This window comes from Anthonomus grandis, chromosome 1, assembly GCF_022605725.1.
Source record: "Anthonomus grandis grandis chromosome 1, icAntGran1.3, whole genome shotgun sequence".
Classification (NCBI taxonomy): domain Eukaryota; kingdom Metazoa; phylum Arthropoda; class Insecta; order Coleoptera; family Curculionidae; genus Anthonomus; species Anthonomus grandis.
In genome coordinates this window covers 56,002,339-56,018,024 of record NC_065546.1, presented here as the reverse complement: position 1 = coordinate 56,018,024, position 15,686 = coordinate 56,002,339, and the positions used below count along the sequence as shown (strand labels likewise).

The 15,686-nt window shown below is 34.0% G+C and overlaps 1 protein-coding gene across 5 annotated transcripts in view; it reads right to left on the bottom strand.

Annotated features, from left to right (window-relative positions):
- Nucleotides 1–15,686, bottom strand: part of LOC126735276 (protein alan shepard) — a 198,170-nt gene that overhangs the window by 140,886 nt on the left and 41,598 nt on the right. Inside the window, exon 1 of one of the 5 annotated variants that reach the window (XM_050439253.1) lies at nt 1,397–1,681. The exons of 3 other annotated variants lie outside the window; for them this stretch is intronic. The gene's annotated coding sequence lies outside the window, so the exon portion shown is untranslated. Of the gene's footprint in view, nt 1–1,209; nt 1,372–1,396; nt 1,682–15,686 lie in introns of those variants that run through there. One more of the 5 variants, XM_050439244.1, reaches the window with a different exon arrangement.

Genomic DNA, 15,686 nt, shown 5'->3' with positions numbered 1-15,686 from the left:
TTTTTTTATCTTAATGTGACTTGTAATTACAGAAAATCAGTAGTAATTATCAAAGAAGATACTATGAGCTATGTGACTGCGAATTTACATATATAACATAATGCGTGATGTCCATAAAAATCATAATTACCCCAATTGACCCTACAAAATATACTTAAAATTCTACGCGAAATTCAAAAATTGAAGTTGATGGTCGTAGGTAATATGACTTATAATTTAAAGCATAATCTATTATTAGTAAATATTTATCATGTAAATATTTTGTGACGCCACTGGTAAAGATTTCTTTTGTCGGTGGAATTAACAACGCGATCGAGCGACGTTGCGACGTTGTTTCCTTTTTTCACAAATACACGTAATCTGGAATAATTTTACTAAGAATATTGACTTCTTTATAGAGTATCTTATCATAATTTATTAAATAAAATGTTTCATATTTTATTAAAGAGAAACAGTGGTATTGTTTTGTGCCTGTCTAAAATAAGTGACAAATTTTTATGATATTATAAAGTATTTTTACATAAACATTTGACATCATTGCATCAAAGATGTTGCAAGCAAACAAACTTTCAATTTTCTAAAGTTCGGACCGAAATCTCCAAATTACCAAAACAATAATACATTATCAGTGTCTTGGGCATGTTTTTTACAGGAAAATGACTGACATAGTTAGTACTCAGACATGGAACCGTAAAAACAGTGTTAATATGCGTAAGTTCATTAAAATTAATCATTTTTTGAAAACAAGTCAATATCTTATATAGGTACACATTATTATGATTTTTTCTTTTTTTATAATTTTATTAAAGAAACTATGATTAATAATGCATCCTCCAATTTTTTTTAAATAAAAATGGTGTAAAGCAGATTAGCTTACTATTTCATATTCAAAAATGTTAAAAATCGAAGATATCTAAAGTCGACTAGACCCAAAATTATCATAAATTAAGGGCAAATTTCAAAAAATAATAAAATATATGAAATTTGAAGGCAAGAACCTTTTGTCGGCCTTACAGGAAATTATTTTTAACATTAACAAAGAGCCATTGTTTCCAAAAATATATTCAAGGCCAACACACACAAAAAAAAAACCATAACCCATTAACATCAGAGTGGGCCGTGACAAAGATAACGTCATCAATCACCCCTCTACCGAACGGCACCAACAACCCTTAAAACTTCTAAAAAACAAAAAAAAATACGACTCACCAAATAACTTGATTCGAAACGCAAATATTCCAAAATATCCAGCCCAGACAGGCACTAAATTGATTACTCAAAACCGAAAAAGGAAGGACAATTTTCAAAAAAAAAAACAATAAAAGTGTAAATAAATAGGGCACGCGAGCGACAAAGACAGAAACGGCGAGATGATGATGACACACAAAATACATACGTAAATCACATGATCGTCCGGTACGATGGGGGCCGCCCGAAGGTTAGTTAAATAAAACACCGGGAAATTCCGAGTAGATGGGAACGGAAACGTACGATCGGAAACGTGCGACGTGACTTCGTACTCGCACGAAGACCGATTTCGGACTGAGTGAGACTCAAACTCAAAAATTGAAACTGAGCGAACGGCACGGCGCGGCGGCGGGCGTCGTCGCGCATCAAGGTTGGCCGGGGTGGAACCGGAAGGGGGCTGCGGGGGGGGGCGGCGCGACGTTGCGTCTCTGAGTTTTTCTTAGATCTACTGGAAATTGAGTTTGAGAGGCAAAACCTCATTATTCCTTATTACCATAATGAGCAAAAAGATCGCCCTTAATGGGCTTAAACATCACCGGTATGAAGGTTGAAAGTGACGGGGCGGAATAGTCTGCCACCCAAGATGGCCGATTGATTCTGATTGTGATTCTGATTAATTTTTGACATACATCAAATATGACAATAGTGACGTTAATGACATTTTAACTGTCGTATTTGACGATTGTCTTTTTTAAGTTCTCTTTGGGTGGAAAACAAGCCAAGCCTCATGATTTTCTTCCAATTTAAAGTTTTAGAGGTGTGAAGTTAGCTACCAAAAAGTTAGCTGAAAAAAGTCGATGTCACCCGAACAGTGATGTCCAGTGGCGTCGGGTACAGCAGTATTAAAGCAAACAAATTTGTTATTATGGGTTTTTACTTTAAGTTTTGCCTTTGGGATTAAAAGCTTTACGAAAATTTGTTTAATTTATTTACCAAAATGGCAAACAATCCAAATAGATTCTGTTTATCTTTTACTACACCATTTCACATCTGAAATGGTGTAGTAAAAGATAAAAATATTTCTTGAAAGTCCCTTATAATGCAGTTTTTTTTATACCGTGGTAATAACATATATACATTTGAAGTTACCACAGGAACCAGAACGTCACAGAAATTGGAATACATATTATATTAGTAATAAAATTGCAACTATACAATATATGACTATGCAAGGGTTTTTTTAAATTTTATTTCTCTAAATTACTAAATTTTTAATTGTTTCACCCTAAATTGAAGATATGTAATAGCAGAAGATTTTGCCCTAATTTTAATACCAAAAACAATCCCTTCACCCCCTTCAGATATTCGCTCGAAGTTAGCTGAAAAATTTAAAATTTTTGGACTCTAATAATAAAAAAAATGTTTTTATCGAACCCTAAAATTGTTTCACCCTAAATTAAAGATATGTGATAGCGGAAGATTTTCCCTTAATTTTAATACCAAAAACAACCCCCACACCCCCTTCAGATATTCGCTAGAGGTGCGAAGAAAAATTGTAATACTTGGAGTTTGATAATAAAAAAAAATGTTTTTATCGAACCCTAAAATTGTTTCACCCTAAATTAAAGATATGTGATAGCGGAAGATTTTCCCTTAATTTTAATATCAAAAACAACCCCCCCAACCCCTTCAGATATTCGCTAGAGGTGCGAAGAAAAATTGTAATACTTGGAGTTTGATAATAAAAAAAAATGTTTTTATCGAACCCTAAAATTGTTTCACACTAAATTGAAGATATGTGATAGCGGAAGATTTTCCCTTAATTTTAATATCAAAAACAACCCCCCCAACCCCTTCAGATATTCGCTAGAGGTGCGCTGAAAAATTGTAATACTTGGATTCTGATAATAAAAAAAATGTTTTTATCGAACCCTAAAATTGTTTCACCACAAATTAAAGATATGTGATAGCAGAAGATTTTCCCTTAATTTTAATACCAAAAACAACCCCCCCAACCCCTTCAGATATTCGCTAGAAGTGCGCAGAAAAATTGTAATATTTGGACTCTAATAATAAAAAAAAAGTTTTAAAAAAAAATGTTTTATAAGGTTTTTAGATATTTGTGCGATTTAAACGCTAAAGTACAAACATTGTTTATACAATGCTCAAATTTTCTTAAAAAAAAGAATTTGTAATAATTTTGATTCAGTTTACAATTCTCCAAAAACACAATTTTTTTCTCGTTTTCAAAAGAACCTTCCAAGTATATGCATTTTCGACAAGTTAATTTTACAGGATAGGTTTCTAAATTTTTTGAATTTAAAGGCATCACCTGAAGAAAAGATCTTTTCTTTTTTATCATGTTTTCAAGTTCATGTGGAATTTCAAATGATTCTGGAGTAATATTAAATTGTTTGATGACATTACTACTTAATTTAGATAGTGACATGGACTTCTTTGTGAACAAAACGGACGGACCGTCGCTGTCAATAACACTTACTTTACAATTTTTAAAATCTTGAGAATCTTTAGTATCTGTGAGGTAGTGGACATTGGGTGTATCTGTTGAAAACTGAATCAAATTTTTCGTATTTGGGTATTGAACGGTCTGCTCTACTTCGAGTCGTATAGGCGTTGATGCATTGAGTGGTATAAGTAATGGTGCACCAGACAGCGTAATTCCATTAGTCTTGTAAATCTAAAATTTATTTTAGATTTATGTGCATATATGTTTAAATATTTATATAAGGCGATGAGAAAAAGACAGAGAGTTGAAAAACCTAAATCAAGTTGTGTTATTATTTTGCCATTTTCGAAAATGTCTTTGCAGTTATCTCCATTGATGGCAATATTTTCTGCAGTATGTAACTGCTCTTCAAAAGTTGAGATATTATCGCCTTGTGACTAAAAATATAATATATCATTAAAAGACAATATATTTGATGCAATAACCTTTTATTTCTGTAAAATATCATAATATAGAAGAATTCTATGGCTGGGGGGGTTGTTTTTAATATTAAAATTAAGGGAAAATCTTCCGCTATCACATATCTTCAATTTAGGGTGAAAAAAATTTAGGGTTCGATAAAAACATTTTTTTAATTATTAGAGTCCAAGTATAACAATTTTTCTTCGCACCTCTAGCGAATATCTGAAGGTGGTGTAGGGGTTGTTTTTGGTATTAAAATTAAGGGAAAATCTTCTGCTATCACATATCTTTAATTTAGGGTTAAACAATTTTAGAGTTCGATAAAAATATTTTTTTTATTATTAGAGTCCAAATATTACAATTTTTCTGCGCACTTCTAGCGAATATCTGAAGGGGTTGGGGGGTTGTTTTTAGTATTAAAATTAAGGGAAAATCTTTTGCTATCGCATATCTTCAATTTAGGGTGAAACAATTTTAGGGTTCGATAAAAACATTTTTTTAATTATTAGAGTCCAAGTATTACAATTTTTCTTCGCACCTCTAGCGAATATCTGAAGGGGGTGTGGGGGTTGTTTTTGGTATTAAAATTAAGGAAAAATCTTCCGCTATGACATATCTTTAATTTGTTGTGAAACAATTTTAGGGTTCGATAAAAACATTTCTTTAATTATTAGAGTCAAAGTATTACAATTTTTCTTCGCACCTCTAGCGAATATCTGAAGGGGGCGTGGGGGTTGTTTTTGCTATTAAAATTAAGGGAAAATCTTCCGCTATCACATATCTTTAATTTAGGGTGAAACAATTTTAGGGTTCGATAAAAACATTTTTTTTATTATTAGAGTCCAAAAATTTTAAATTTTTCAGCTAACTTCGAGCGAATATCTGAAGGGGGTGAAGGGATTGTTTTTGGTATTAAAATTAGGGCAAAATCTTCTGCTATTACATATCTTCAATTTAGGGTGAAACAATTTTAGGATTCAATAAAAAACAACGAAATTCTATGTGAAACAATTAAAAATTTAGTAATTTAGAGAATTTTGGTAGCTAACTTCACACCGCTTAAAGTTTTTAAGTAGTTTTATAGCTTTTTGTAGTTTTTTTGAGTCCTGGGTTGATAAATTATTTTACAAACGTGCCAACATCGAATCATCGTGCAACTACATAGAGCAGGAGATAGGTAAATTTCAATTATACATACCTAAGTGTTTTCTAATAATTAGGTGTATCTTGGATGTATTATCATTTTCCACTTAAACACACACTAAATGAATACATCTATAAAATGTCTATCTACAATATAAGACTATGTGTATGTAAATAGACTGGACAAACAGATAAATAAATACAACAAAAACGAATAAACAATCAAATCTAAAATGTCTATGCACAGGTTGGCCGTTTTATTAGGGGCCTATACCTTTTTTCAGAATCTACAGGGTAGGTGCAAAAAAAATTCTTATAGAAGTGTTTTCGTTCTAAGCGAATTTTCAAATTATTTGAGTTTCATCAATACAGGGTGTTCAAAAAAGCGCTGCACCGACTTTAATACCAGAATTTTAAATGCGGGACACCCCGAATATTTTTATATTTTTAGGTTCCTGGGGAGAAATAAAGGTAACTTTTATAAGAACTACCTATCCGAATTTTGTGTAGTTTAGACAGAAATTAAGGTTTTTATGTTTTTTTGTTAGCTAGTTTATGTTCGCGGCAGACAACGTTTTGTAATGCTACCTAGGTAGCGTATTTAGTACAAAACTAAACATAGACGACGAAATAGTAAACAGAATTAGCTCTGCATCAAAAGCGTATTAGGGTCTTAAGGATCGAGTGTTTTACAATCATAATCTGAGTCTTAAAACGAAAACGGCAGTATATAGAGCAATAATTGTACCAACGCTATTATATGGCTGCGAATCATGGATCCCATACAGACGACATATAAAGGCTCTTGAACAATTTCAGCAACGGCAACTGCGACAAATGATGAGAATCAGATGGTTTCATAAAGTTTCTAATAATGAGGTTCTGCAAAGATCAAACTGTATAAATATTGACACTATGGTACGAAGGGCAAGAATGAGATGGCTGGGTCATGTATACAGAATGGACGAACGGCGCTTACCAAAATCTCTTTTGTATGGACAACTAACAGAAGGCGCAAGGAGTGCAAAAAGTGTGAATACAAACGCGCTTCAAAGATGTCGTCCACGATGATTTAAAGCTATTGGGAATTGAAAACAACTGGGAAGAGATAGTCAACAATCGTGCCCAATGGAGAAGAGCGACGTCCGTTGCTCCTCAACCGACTAGAAGAACCCAAAGACCGGCTCTGCAGGAATTTCCGTGTGATGTTCGTGGCCGGATTTGCAAATCTCGCATAGGATTGTTTAGCCATAGTAAAACTCACCAAAGACTGTAGCTTTATCTTTTATAATGTAATTATTTGTTTTTTTTTTGTAATGCTAGTAATTAAGACTTTTTAATAAAATTCCTACCACGACTTGAGAAGACTACCTCCTACTGATCGACGGTGTCCGAGTATTTTAAATGTATACAGGGTGTCTCAGGTAACAAGATATATTTTCAACTCGCAATATTTCAGTTTTTTAAACGGAATACTCTGTATTTTATATAGTATTTTTAAAAACAGCAAGAAAAGCTATTCATCAATATCAATAGTCCGGAATAAATTCATTTAAAATTCAGGGGTATGTTCAAAAAAAAAAACGCTCGGACACGTCGATTTTTATTTTTAACTGCGGGTTTTCTTACTATAATTTTATGTATACAGGGTGGTCCAAAAATAAGTTACGACCATCAACTTTTTGAAATGGAAATACCTATTTCGTCAGTTGTACGCAGTAATTGACTATCGAGAAAGTCAAATGAAATAAAAATACGTATTCAGCGTAAGAAATATATTGACAACTGCCTAGCGCTTCTGGCCGTAGACCATCATCTGGAATTCTAACTTATGGCTAAAATTAGAATTGCAGATTATTTCTTTACAGAATATATAGGGATCGGAAGTATGTCCCGATTAGTCCGATCAATTTAATTAATCATTATGATCACATGTAGTTTTTTTATTTTGACCTTTTTTTCTTGCTATTTTATAAAGAAACTAAATTATAAGGGGGCAATCAGTTGCAGGTTATTGGGTTATCCTTTAAGTTTGCTGTTAGTCGGAATATCACAAAGAAATTACTGATGATTTTAATACCAAGTCAACCCTAAAATCGGAATTTCAACAAGTCAAAAGGGTCGATTTCAACAAGTCGGACCATTTTTCTTACCGGGAAATATAAATGGAGATACGTACTTACGACCTTTTGGAGAATGTCGTTAACCCAGCATTGATTGAAATTATGGAAAACGCTACTTAAAAACTATGAAGAAAATGCAATATTTAAAAAAAATACTTAATTTCCATTAGTTGAAAACTGTCTTTATCCCTTGTAGATATCGACATTTTGCATTTTGCTTATTTTGAAGTCTTGCATCTGCCGCTCTCTCGTTCTGGATTAATTTTCTTTATTATTATCATATATATCATCTTTCTTGATTTATTTTATATAAATTAATTATTTTTAAGGATTATTTCGTCTGTACCAACAGATTAACAGTTTTTATAATCGAGAATTATTTGAGACCTTTTTGTCAACATTTTAATTAGGTTTATAACTGTATTTTATAATTTTAGATAAGAACAAATAAAACATTTGAATTTGAATATTTCAGCAAGACGGGGCTCGTCCCCATTATGCATTACCAGTATACGGCAGTTTCTGGATAAAGAGTTTCCTGGTAGATGGATTGGGAGAAGGGGTGCTATCGAATGGCCCGCGAGATCACCCGATTTATTTCCTCTTGATTTCTTGATGTGGGGACATCTGAAATCGAAAATTTATGCCATCCAGAAGATTTATAGAACCGCGTCATTCATGAATGCCAACAAATCACCTGATATTCGTTACAATGTCCGGGACCACTTTGAACAGTTACTGTACTATTGTATAGAGATAAACGGCGGACAATTTCAACATTTATTCGGATAATACGTAAGAACTAATCGATAAAATTGAATTAGAAACACCACTACTATTTAAGTTTTTGAGGATGGTTGCAACCTTCGCCAAAGGGTTGACGGTATTAAAAAAAATTATCCCCCTAAAATCAAAAATCGACAAACCTTGCCGGAGTGTTTTTGATGGGCCACCCTGTATAATAAATTTAATAATTTGGTAGCTGTTAAATCACCAGTATTATGATTTCTTTCGCTTTACTTCGACACACATATTAATCCTATAGGGTTTAATTCGCACATGTAGGAGGGTGGTGTTCTTAGTGGAATATGTCCAGGTTCTTTCAATAAATTATCTATTTTATAATTTTTTTTGGTCGTATTAGGCTTATGCGCACATAAAAAAATCGTAAAGCTCATATTTTCTTTTTGTTACATCAAAATTAATTGTACCTTTTGTAGGCATTTTACTTGCTAATACAAAGTAATAGGGGGCGTTGTCCGGTTCAGTTTTTCTTCTATCCATTTCGTAAAATTTATTTCGTTCATTTGCCTGTGATAATCCCCCGTAGATATGTTTTTTGAAGGTGGTAGACAATGGTACAGTGAAAACATCTTGTCGAACTTGCATTGTCTTATTTATTTAATGTAACACAACACTTATTTATTTAATGGTGTTACATTAAATAAATAAGACAATGCAAGTTCGACAAGATGTTTCCCCCGTAGATAGTCAGGTTTTTAACACAAAAAAAAATAAAATAAACAGCCACAACTGGCAAGACTGACACCTCGTCAACAGTCATGTCAATGTCAAAAACGTCACAATTAGCGCTATTTCAGTTAAACCGCAATACATTAAAATGTCGCATATTATTAACCAAATAGCTCAGTTTGAATGGTCGTAACGATGTATGTAAATATCTTCGATGATGATTAGGCTCGTAAATTAGAAGCGAACGATGTCGCCGGCTCGTGATTAAATTTGTTTTTGTTTTTTTTTTTTTTTTTTGGTATTCGGGGCCAATAGCCCTCAAGGTTCGTTCGTTTTATGAAAGAAAGAGAGAGAGATAGCACGGAGAGGTATGCGTCAGGTGTTGTTTATTTATTTTTTTTCTTTTTTAACGGTTTCTGACAAAGAGGGCCGCCGTTGCGGAATAACTGGACAAAAATAGCCCACGTGAGTTGGTGTCGAGGCCGGTCGTTGGTCGGATTCGCGCGCGCGTCTGTCTCTCTTTCACTCGTTACGGAAACGAATAAAAAAAAATAAGGAGAGCGCGCGCGTTTGAAAATTCTTAAGCCAGACAGGCGGGAGGTCACGCGATTTTTCATTTTCTCCGATCAGAAATAATGTTATGACTAAGAACAGCATTTGCGAGGATTTCGGGGACTAGCGGAAAATCTTGCAATTAACCAGAGCTGTTATATGTCAAAATGTATTTAACCAATACATTTTGTGCGTGATTGCTTAAATACGGGTTTGACCTCTGTGGTCGTTCCTTTTTCCAGACCGCCGTCATGAAGTGAAGAGTGCTTTAGTTCTTTTTGAAATTCATGTGAATTTTACCCATATGGGGATATAATTGACTAAATGTGGTGAGAGTAAATCCTAATAGAGTGATTTAAAACCTAATAATTTTTCACGTGCCCTCGAACATCGGCAAAATAGCGGTTCTGATTGGCATTGGCAGGGGACAATTTAATTAGCAAGTAGGTATTCTTGAATTTATCGTTTATACTGATAGTATAGGTTTTTTCTTTTCTTTTGGCTACTAGAGCTACATAACATGGATTTTGGACGGATTTTTTTTGTACGGACCTGATTTCTTCATGCCACATGGTGCTTTTGTTTTGGGGTTATGTACTCTACTGGCTCTAATCTAGAGGAGATTTTAAGCAACTGTGAGCTAACGTCTAACCTAGACCACTACCAGAGCTTGTGAAGTGGAAGAGGTGAAGCTTGGAAGCCTGCAGTTTTTCTTTGACTGGGAATTGGATTTCTGGGAGAATCTCGAATCTGAAGTATCTGCTGTGTGTGGAGCTAGGTGACACAACATAACATTTTTTTTTATTCACTTATTTTATTTTTATTATCACAACTTTTATCTTTTGAGTTGAGATACATACATAAGCTTATTTAAAATTTTATTGACATTATTTAATCTATGCTATTTTATTATTGAATATTACTGATAAGAGTACATATATATGTGACAAGTGACTCCTGTGAGGTAAGACGCAGCCGGCTTCGTAGTACTACGAGTATATACTTGGGTTATATTATTTATTTTCAGACTACTCCTAAGATGTCAAATTTTCTCAGATTAGCTAGTAAATATTAGAGTAAACTAATAAAAGGGTAATTTTAAGTGGGGAAGCTTCAACAGTTAGGGTTGTTATTTTTTTTTTTTGCTTAGGTCAATGTCCGTGGCGGGATATACCGGGCCATGTAAATTATTAGTTTAATTGAATTGAAGCTTCATTCCCCAAAAGGTTTGGGTGTAACATAATTTATTTTATTTTGACAACCACACTTTGATTGTGTATTTTTTGTGTGATGTTGTGGTTCCTTATTACCAACTTAAATAATTATTCCTCTTAACGATAAATAACATAACATAATTCTCTGTGATAATCAAGACTTAAATAAATTGTTATTTTCTGTTGTTAATTCGTTTTTCACTTGAGTTGAGTAGGTTGGAATATCATAGGTAATTTGGAAACAATAGTGTATACTGATTTGACTTTGATTTTGTTTTCCAAGTTTCGTTTTGAACTTGCCTAAATAAATTTTGATAAATATTGGGCGTCCTTTGGGATTATATAAAATCCAAAACTTGGTGGCGCCATACTGATTTTGACATTTAGTTGGGTAACTCTTGGGTAGTTACTACCTAAGAAATTTTGGTTCATTTGGTTGAGAAAGAAGCTAGAACCCACATCGGCTTGAGCTAGCAGCATTGTGAAGGATTCCTTCTCTGGGCGTTTCAGGTAAGAGGGGTTAAGTTCCTCCGGGCATCAAACAACTTTTGGAGACCCTCTTAAGGCCATAAACCTTTCACTATTTTTAGTACTTCTTTTCTTTTGATTAACTTGGCATTCATCGCTTCACCATTATCAGTTCACCATTTTATTCATTTTGAAAAAAAAATATAACACAGTTCTTAGTTCATTTAGGTCAAAGTTTGGTTTTATTGCGATACAGTTTTAATAACATACTATACAGGGTGTTTCAGAACTTTGGGATCAAACTTGTAGGAATTATGCAGTGTAATAGTAGAAAACATTTGAGAATGTTAGCAAGAAGAACGCAAAGACGGCCACTCAGCATTTCTACGATACCGCGCCAGAAAGTATAAACAAGAATGAAGGTTGTTTTTAAAAGGATGTAAGGGGATTTTGTTTTAGGCTATCACGTTAAACGGGCTTAGTTTAATAAATCGGTTTTATTTTAAATATCGTGGTTTTACTATTTTTCCCTAAAATAGTATTCTAACAAACTCAGAAGTGGGATAAGACCCCAAGTTCGCGTCTTTTACAAAAGGGTCCATATTTTAACCTTTTTGGTGGTTGTGAATTGTGAATTTTAGTGCTCGTGATTATGTGCGAGTGTATGTGCTACTATGGAAGTTAAAAAGGTAGAGAGGACCCGCTCCTATACACCGCCCTTGTCGCCGAAGCAAAAAAGACGGCGTCGTTCTCCAAGCTCTTCTTCGTCCGATAACTCTGATGGCGAAGCACGGGAGCAAATAAAAAAGTTGAAAAAGCAGATAAGTAGACTGTAGGCTCAAATTAGTACAAATTCTGTTATTCCTTTTCCAACTGTGAGTGCGTCGATTACCGAAATTGTTATACCTATATTCCACCCGAATGCGAACATTATAAACGCGGAGACTGGATACGGCGGGTTGAAGAACTAAAATTTTGTCACAAATGGGACGATTTAACTACCGTAAAATTAGCGACCAATAGGTTACATGCAAACGCGCGTAAATGGTACGACGGTTCTCATATAACGTTAAATTCTTGGGAACTATTAAAGTGCCTTTTAATCTTAAACTTTCCAAGCACAATAAGATTTGGAAAATTATTAGTAGATGCTGCAATGTACACGCCGCAATCTAAGCAAAATTTGGGCGACTACTATTTCAAAAAAGGTTGCTAAGCTCAATAAATTGCATTTAAATATTCCGGACGCATGTTTAATAGATAGTGTAATAGAGGGAGTGGGTGATAATACGGCTAACAATAGAAAAATGGTTAGTAAAAGACTAACGAAAGTGAAACGGTTCACTAACGCCCTCAATGGTTAGTAAACGACTAACGCTCTTAAAGGTTAGTAAAAGCCTAACATATAAGATAAAGAACGGTTAGCAAATGGTTAACATATGAAATAGTTGACAGAGTATGATTGGTATACGACCATTAACGGACGTTGACGGTTAGAATGATGGCTAACATGTTATTTTCAGAATAATTAAGTTTTGGAGTTTTGAGGCCAGAACAAGAACTCAGGATGGCCGAATGTTAGCAAGAAGAACGCAAACACGGCCACTCAGCCCACGGTGGAACGCCTTTACGGAGATATCGGGACGTTGTTATATTTCATATAATATGTGTACTTACTGTGATAATTTAAAAAAGTTTTTATTTATCAATATAATATTTATTTTTTTGCGGTGAATTAATCGTTATAATATACAAATGTAATTCCCAATTTTTATATTCAATTTTAAAAAGACCTGTTCCAAATAACTAACCATAGGTCTAATCTAATGAAAAATAGTCAAATAGTTGATAACTGAACGAATACTGTGAACCAAAATCATCACTCATTTACTTTATTCATCAGTATTTGTTTACAATCGCCTGAAATACCTGGGATAAATACGTGAGATCTGTTCACTATAGAATATTTTCGCATCATAACAACTTGCATTGATCATTGATCAACTATGCCTTGTTATAACAATATTAAAGAATTGCTGAACCAAAGCTATTCCTGTTTCTAATGTCATTGTTAAGGAAAAAAATCGTAAAAGAATTAATATCTTGAAAAGGAGAGGTCGCATGTAAAAAAGTGTCAGATGAAAGTTACTTATTTTTTAACGCTAAATCAGATACTATTAAAAAAATAGAGGTTTCTATGCAAAAAAAGTTTGACCTTGAAGACGTCCACTCAAGGTCAAAACAATGACGTCATTTTATGGTCCCCTGGACACCATTCAAAGTTCACAACGAAACATTTTCTGGATACATGTTTAGTTTTCGAGATATTGCGATGTCTCGAGGAGTAATTGGACATGCAGGTACGATCCCTCATTTTAAAGGCAATTAAACATACTTTTTAAAATTGAGAAAATCCAATAGGGCACCCATAAGAAAAAATAAAGTTGATGATGATCGAAGAAAAAATGTCGGATTATTTTTTGTGTCATGTTATAGAGCATAAAAAGTGGCAATGAAAAACTGTTTTTAGTTTTCCGATATCTCTTTAAATAAAGTCGATAGAAGGCAAAAATGATTTTGACAAATTTCGTTTTTTTTTCGGATAACTCCGCAAGTATCCGCAATTTCGCATATTGCGCAACTTTGCCTTCATTTAACCGACCCCGTAACTCTTACGGTTTCCGAGATCCCAATGGTCACCCTCGAATTTGGGACACCCTGTACTGTACTGGCAATTTCCTTATCAACGTATTATTTTCCCAAACCCAATAACCCCTACCTAAATGGAATAATATGCCATTACTGAAACATAGTATCATATAGTAAATTGAATAAAGCACAAGATAAAATGCCATTAACTTAAGTTTGACAACACGCACGTTTTAAGAAAAAGGGTGCACGCCTATCGAATCTTACTTAATCCCTGAGTCCCTTTACAACGGACCGGATGTAAGTTAAATGCACATCTGTTACATTCATTATTCAAATCTTTGTTTATCTATGCCAGACGATGATGATGATGATGGGACCGAGCCTTGCCGAAAATAATCATTTTTTTTGTTTATCTGTGCCCACCCTTTTACCATCTTATCTGCATTACTCATTACGTCCATAAAACCTTTTTTTTTCCCAGATAAGGATTCGTATAATGACCTGCTCCAATATTCAATAAAATCTTATGAATATCACGAATAATCTGAATAATCATAAGATCGGATCATTGAATCCGTTGGCCCAGTAGTGCCGTGCCAGTCGCGTTATATGCATGCGTTCGTGCATAAGAAATAAAACGAAAATTAAAGCAAGCAGGATGAATAAAAGTAATAATGGCCGATGGGCGACAACCTCGGCCGGCATCTATGTCACTTACTGTAATCGCATACCGGACATTCCGCTTTGGTTGTTCTTGGTCGCTTCGCATGCCGCTCCTGCGACCCCTTTTTATCTATTTGCGCGGAATTTCAGACGTTCGTTTTAAAAATTCTCATAAGGCCATACCAAAAATATAAAAAAAAAAAAACGACCATCCGGAAGTGAGATTATTAGGGGGAGGTCGGTGATGACTATTTTAAGGCTCCGCTACCTATCTTCTAGCCACACAGCTGAGGGGCAGCGGTGAGAGACGCGGTAATAATATATGTCTATTTTAGAACAGTTGATAAAATTTCAGTCATCCTCTTACGCCGGGATCCGATGTAATTTCAGGGTTGGCCTTCATAAATTTGGTGCAGGTTATGCAAGTATAATTATATACCTGCATTACTACCTAATATTGCTATTATATATGCATTTTGGGTTTTTTTTTGTTTAGTGCGTGATAGTTCCGGGATGTAGCCGTGTGGTTTCGTTGCGATCATTTTTTGCATTTTACTTTGGTGGTTACATACTGAAAAACTGAAAAGTGTTCCTGTGTTTTCACTAGTATTTTTTTTTAAATACTTGTAAAATATGGATGCTAAAAGGAAAGGATTTTTAAGGCCGACTTAGGTTAAATGCAGTTAGAAAACGTCCAGGTCTGAAAAAAGGACAGATTGTAAGTATATATGTAATTACAATGTTTTTTGTTTGCATAATTATAATTTTTAATGTGCGTTTAAATTACCATTGCTCTTTGGTAAGAAATAAAAAAAAGTACGATCCGCACCAAAGCACTATGTTGGCAGAATCATGACGTGCGCATTGTTCATTTAGAGAAGAACCAATAAAAAAAGCAGGAAATATATTTCAGGAATTTTATTTAATTAAAATAGAGCGTGTGTTGTGTAATAGAGCTCTGGGTTCTTTTTAGAAGATTATGAGGGACAAACTACCTAGATAATTTCAAATGAGAGTTGGGTTGGGTCCTGGTTGGGTTTATCTGGTACTAATAAATAAAAAAAAACAAATTTATTTGATCAAATATTGTTTTGTTTATTTAGATCCACTCAACTAGGGAAAAATGTTTATACAGCTGTATTCCAAGCCAAAGAGAAGTCTGGACTTAATAGCAGTTACGGTGATCAATGTCAAAAGCCTGATCTAACACCTGAGGAGTTGCAAAAAGAAAAAGAAGATTTTCTAGCTAGTTTTAAAAAAATGCAGAAGAAATCAAATTTA